This window comes from Nothobranchius furzeri, chromosome 4 (assembly GCF_043380555.1).
Source record: "Nothobranchius furzeri strain GRZ-AD chromosome 4, NfurGRZ-RIMD1, whole genome shotgun sequence".
Lineage (NCBI taxonomy): Eukaryota > Metazoa > Chordata > Actinopteri > Cyprinodontiformes > Nothobranchiidae > Nothobranchius > Nothobranchius furzeri.
In genome coordinates, this window is record NC_091744.1 from 63,010,912 (window position 1) to 63,016,911 (window position 6,000).

Consider the following 6,000-nt stretch of genomic DNA (forward strand, 5'->3'; position numbering starts at 1 on the left):
AGATCTATCTCACTGTTGGCGTTTCTGTTCTGTGTCCTGTATCTTGTAGCCAAGTGATGTTACGTCTGAAACATTTCAAATAAAACACACCTGAAGCGTTCCTCTTGGTCACACACACACACACACACACACACACACACACACACACACACACACACACACACACACACACACACACACACACACACACACACACATATTATATATATATATATATATATATATATATATATGGTTGAAATAAAAAAAGCTAACAACAAATTTGCAGTTGTTATCTCAAATAAATTTTAAATGAAACAAACACATTTTTGTTAAATTTCTCTTGGTGTGGATAGCAAGGGGATGCGGGTTATTAACCAACTGTTTTGGGAGCCATTGTGCTTGAATGCTAAAAATTTACAGCAACAGTAGTTTACAAAATTCGTCCATTATTATTTTAAATCTAAACATCTTTAAGATACTTATTACCTGGGCTAATGCTATTAATCTTTTACCCATGAGCAGTGAGCTTGTTGCAGCAGGTAAAACCCTGAAGGTGATGGCCCAGATCCAGCTCGTCTAGCTTAACTCAGACATGAGACAGATGTTTCAGGGATTATCTCGTTTAGATCAATTTATCCATGTTTTGACCTCTCAACCCTTATACTGAACTAATATATCTGAGTACATTACTGCAAAACTGTACAGGCTCCCAAAAAATTGTTTCACAAATATTAATATCTCATTTGCACATCTGAATGTATCCATATTTATTTATTTACTTATATTTTCAGAGGATAACAACCTCTTGAGCTGAAACATTTCATTTTTGAGAGGGTCCTACATCCATGCAACATGAAAAAAATGCAAGATAGCAAGACAACAACTGAAAAAGGATAGCAAAAGATCTAGGACACACACACACACACACACACACACACACACACACACACACACACACACACACACACACACATCCATCCATCCATCCGTTTTCATCCGCTTATCCAGAGTCGGGTCGCGGGGGCAGTAGCCTAAGGCGAGAGGCACAGACTTCCCTGTCCCCTGCCCCCGCATCACTGCAGATGCAGCACCAATCCACCTATCGATCGCACGCTCCAGTTTTCCCTCACTCGTGAACAAGACCCCGAGATACTTAAACTCCTCCACTTGGGGCAGGACCTCATCGCTGACCTGGAGAAGGAATTCTACCCTTTTCCGAATCAAGACCATGGTCTCAGATTTAGAGGAGCTGATTCTCATCCCAGCTGCTTCACACTCAGCTGCGAACCGCTCCAGCGAAAGCTGAAGATCACATTCTGATGAAGCCAACAGGACCACATCATCTGCAAAAAGCAGAGACCTGATCCTCAGGCCACCAAAACGGATGCCCTCCACACCTTGGCTGCGCCTAGAAATCCTGTCCATAAAGGTTATGAACAGAATCGGTGACAAAGGGCAGCCTTGGCGGCAGGGTCCGAAATTAACACTCGCCACTCGCAAAATGCGAGTAAATTGCTCCATTTGGCGAGTAAATTTTTGAGCTCTACCTGCCACCTGGCGAGTAAATGTTTGCACCAAATTAGTTATGTTTATCAGTCATCTTCCACGGATTTCTGATACTCCTCCCGCCTGCATGCAACTTACACAAACGTACGCGAAACGTGAACGCCGCATCCAACGTCATTTCCACTATCCCATTCAATCAGTTTATCAAGTTAGCAGTTAGCTTTGTGTTAAAACTAGCGGTGAAATGTGGCGGTTTTTAACTGGAGTCAGCCAGCCTTCCAAAAGAAAACTCGTCGAACTGGAAGAAAAACCACCAGGACCAGTGGCAACCAGAAGATTTTGTGAAAAGTGGCGAACTGGAGACGGCGGAGTCGTGAGACAGGCTACATTATGATGGCCACGTAGCGTTGCTGCCTTTCACAGACAACTGGCCCTCGGCATTCTTCAAATATCCAAAAAATGCCCATACTTCCGACTTTGTCTTCTTTGAGGGATAATAAATGTCCCAAGTGCTGCCGTCTCCTCCTGCCATTATTTCAGCTTTAGCTTAAAGAAAGTTTTGGTCGTAAACAACAAAGTGCGCATGTGCCGCCGGCAACTTCTAGCAGATGATGCGGTGGCTGGTAAGGGTCACCGCGCCTACACCGCAGCCACGGTAATCCACCGAGATAATATATATTTTTTAAAACAAGACGGTTATTATTATTGTCAACTTTTTTACCGGGGTTTACTGCTACACCGGTTACCGTGACAACCCTAGCCCTGACACACTTTCAGATATTCTCATGCTGCAGCTGTGTTCTCCAGAGATCAAGGACTAGGACCCAAATGAGGCTGTAATGCTTTGGCACAAAGACGGTGTCAGAAGCAGGAGGCCAGACTTCATGGACAGAGAAAACAAGGAGTCTGACTAGATTTCAATGAAAGAGTTCATAAAAACATCTCTAAAAATAAATAAATAAATAGTAAAAATGACAAAAGAGTTGTTTTCCTTATTAATTGATGTTTTAATTAATTTGTCACTCTGTTTGGAATCAACATAATATAGAATTACATGCTTTAGGTGGATCTAAATCATTTAGAATTTTGGCCGGTAAAAAATATGCTTGGCCGGTAGATTTTCATCATCTACCGGCCAACTTGGCCGGTGAGTAAAAATTTTTATTTCGGACCCTGCTTGGCGGAGTCCAACTCTCACTGGGAACGAGCCCAACTTAATTCCGGCAATGCGGACCGAGCTCTGACACCGGCCATACAGGGACCTAACAGCCCGTATCAGAGGGCCTGGTGCCCTATACTCCTGGAGTATCCCCCACAGGGCCCCCCGAGGGACGTGGTCAAATGCCTTCTCCAAATCCACAAAACATATGTAGACTGGTTGGGCAAATTCCCATGCACCCTCCAGGATCCCCCTAAGGGTATAGAGCTGGTCCAGTGTTCCACAGCCAGGACGAAAACCACATTGCTCCTCCTGAATCTGAGGTTCAACAATCTGATGGACCCCCCTCTCCAGAACCCCTTAATAGCCCTTACCAGGAAGGCTCAGGAGTGTGATCCCCCTGTAGTTGGAACACACCCTGCGGTCCCCCTTTTTAAATAAGGGGACCACCACCCCGGTCTACCAGTCCAGTGGGACTGCCCCCGATGTCCACGCAATATTGCAGAGCTGCATCAGCCAACACAACCCCACAACATCCAGAGCCTTAAGGAACTCTGGGCGGATCTCATTCACCCCTGGAGCCTTGCCACAGAGGAGCTTTTTAAACACCTCAGTGACCTCAGCACCAGAGATCTGAGAGGCCAACCCTAGAAGACGTATATATATATATATATATATATATATATATATATATATATATATATATATACATACATATGTGTGTGTGTGTGTTTATATATATGTATACACACACACACACACACACACACACACACACACACACACACACACACACACACACATAAATAAAAATTACAACTAGCTGAGAGAACAAACCCCCCAAAATAAGTAAATAATTAAAACAAAAAACCAAATATATATATATATATCCTACTAAAACTCCATGAACAAAGGAAACTCAGTCAAGCTCACATATCGTCAAAATAACTAAAAAATAAATACAATTTCAGAAGCAATCACATCTGGATAATACATGTAAATAAACACTGTTTCTAAATATTCGAAAAGAAGAAATTGACCGTATGTCAACACGTATATTGTTCCAATCCTGTGGAGCTTTAACATTAATTATTAAGTAATTAATTATTAAGTATTTTACTGACAGTCAGAAAGCACCAAATACCTATACCTATACCATGGAAGATCATAGAATATGCATTAAAAAAACAATTACCTTTGAAATCTACGTCTGGCAGTTAATAAAAGCTGGGACAAGCTTTCATACATGCTACAGTGATGTGTTGTGAACGGACAGCGCAAAACAAAAACATGACAGATACTGTTATAAACAACATCAAGAGGATGGCAACAGGACATGGTTGTATTTTGATAAATTACATCTCCATAATCCAAGATTGGGAATAAAAATTGTTTGGCAATAGGATTTCTCACTTTAAAATCAAAACAATCAATCGATTGATAAAGAATTTTTACTTGATAATTCACTTATTAGTAATTGATTGGATATGAGTTTTAAAAGATCAGACTAGATATTTGACTTTATCAATGCATTTCACTCGGGAAGAGTCAAAAAAGAGTAAATTTAGAGATTCAGTCGAAGATGAAATAGATGTATGTTTCTGAAAAAGAACTGAGTTTGATTTAGTTTTATCAAGAATAAGTCTATTGTAATCTGTATTATCCATGTCTGTAAACACAGTAAACATCAAACCAGCTCTTAGTAACTATTTGTTTCTGCAGCAGTAGAAGATGTTTCTGGAAAGTTCTGAGCTGGCTGCTGTTCTCCAGATAGGGTCTTAATTCTCCTGCCTTCTCCTCTCTTCTTCTTGCAGCCAAACACAACAGATGCATGATGTTTGAAGGGCTTCACACATTCATGGAGTCTAAAGACTGTTGCATTGTTCACCAGACCCACAAGTTAGTGTATCAAAACATGGACCAGCCTCTCTCCAGCTTCTCCATCTCCTCTTCACCTGACTGGATGTCCACGTTTTGTAAGAAACAATAAGAATGTTGCTGTAACCGTTTGTCTCCAGGCAAAGTGTGACACAAAAATGCGTTTGTAGTCCTTCCTGACTCTTATGTCTCACGCTCATACCAATCAGATGCATGACTCTTGGGTGAGTGAAAAATTGAAACAATAACAACTTCTAAAGAGCTTTGCACGCGAGAAGCAGCAGATAAAAGCTGAAATGGCTTTCTGCTGTAAGTCTATCCCATCCCTCTGGAAATGGTACACTGTCCTTCCCATTTGACTGACCTACACTCATGTGCTGAGGCAGACCACAAATCTGCTGTGGTGCTTTTGTGCCGACAATGGAGGCGATTACAAAAGAAGCTGACGGCAGCAGAAGTCCAGTATTTATGGATCCACCCAACACGCTGAAGGCTAGCTCGTCACACCAGCAGCCCGTGAGCTCTGGGCTGGTCTAATAAAAATGTGTGAGTGTTTACGAGAAAGTCAGTTAATCAGAACAGCATTTTGTGTTTTTAGGGGTCTGGATGATCTTTCTTAGATTTTGGCAAATGCCTCTTTTGCACTATTTATTTAAACTGACTTAAAATGAATCATCAAAGATTAATTGGAGATTGTAGAAAATGAAAGTTCTTCCTTAATGGGAAAATCACAAAGAAAAAACTCCCAGTCCAAAATGTCCACGTTTGTCACTAAATGTTTGCTTGTGGAAAGCCAGTATAACAGAAATGTGTGAATGCATGAACGGTTCTCCCGACACAGCCGTCGTCCCACCTCCGACGCTCCTCCGTGGGCGCCGGTGGGTGGGTACGGAGGGGGCGGCCGGGAGAACCGGAGGACGGCGGCAGCGCCGGGCCTGAGGTGAGTCCGTCGCGACGGGCATCCCGTTGTCTGCACTTAGGGGGACGAAGGCCCGGGTCGACAGAGTCGACCGAGGCCTGCGACAGCCCCATCCGCGGGAGAGGAGGCCTCTCCCGATTGATTTGGAAAGCGACCCTCAGACAGGCGTAGCCCCGGGAGGAACCCGGGGCCGCAAGGTGCGTTCGAAGTGTCGATGATCAATGTGTCCTGCAATTCACATTAGTTCTCACAGCTAGCTGCGTTCTTCATCGACGCACGAGCCGAGTGATCCACCGCTAAGAGTTGTCCAGTGTTTGGTTTGTGGGTCGACTGGATCAGAAAACCTGGGGTTTGCCGAGTAGACCGCCCAGGCGGTCCGGGGTGACATCATTGTCATTTAGTGTGCTACCAGTAGGTGGCAATGCATGGGGTGACACAGTAGAGTCTATTATTCTAAGTTTTGTGAACGTAAACCATCACTCCTAAACAAACATATGTTTTTGACTCTCATGCATGAAAGAGCTAAAAAGCCTTTAGTGCTTCTGTCAGCATAACA

The 6,000-nt window shown here is 43.1% G+C and overlaps 1 non-coding gene across 1 annotated transcript; it reads right to left on the bottom strand.

Moving 5' to 3' along the window:
- Window positions 1-5,595: 5,595 nt before the first annotated feature.
- On the bottom strand, window positions 5,596-5,749 carry LOC129153713 (5.8S ribosomal RNA). The gene has a single exon (XR_008559688.1). It is a non-coding gene; the product is annotated as a 5.8S ribosomal RNA (ribosomal RNA).
- Window positions 5,750-6,000: the final 251 nt, after the last annotated feature.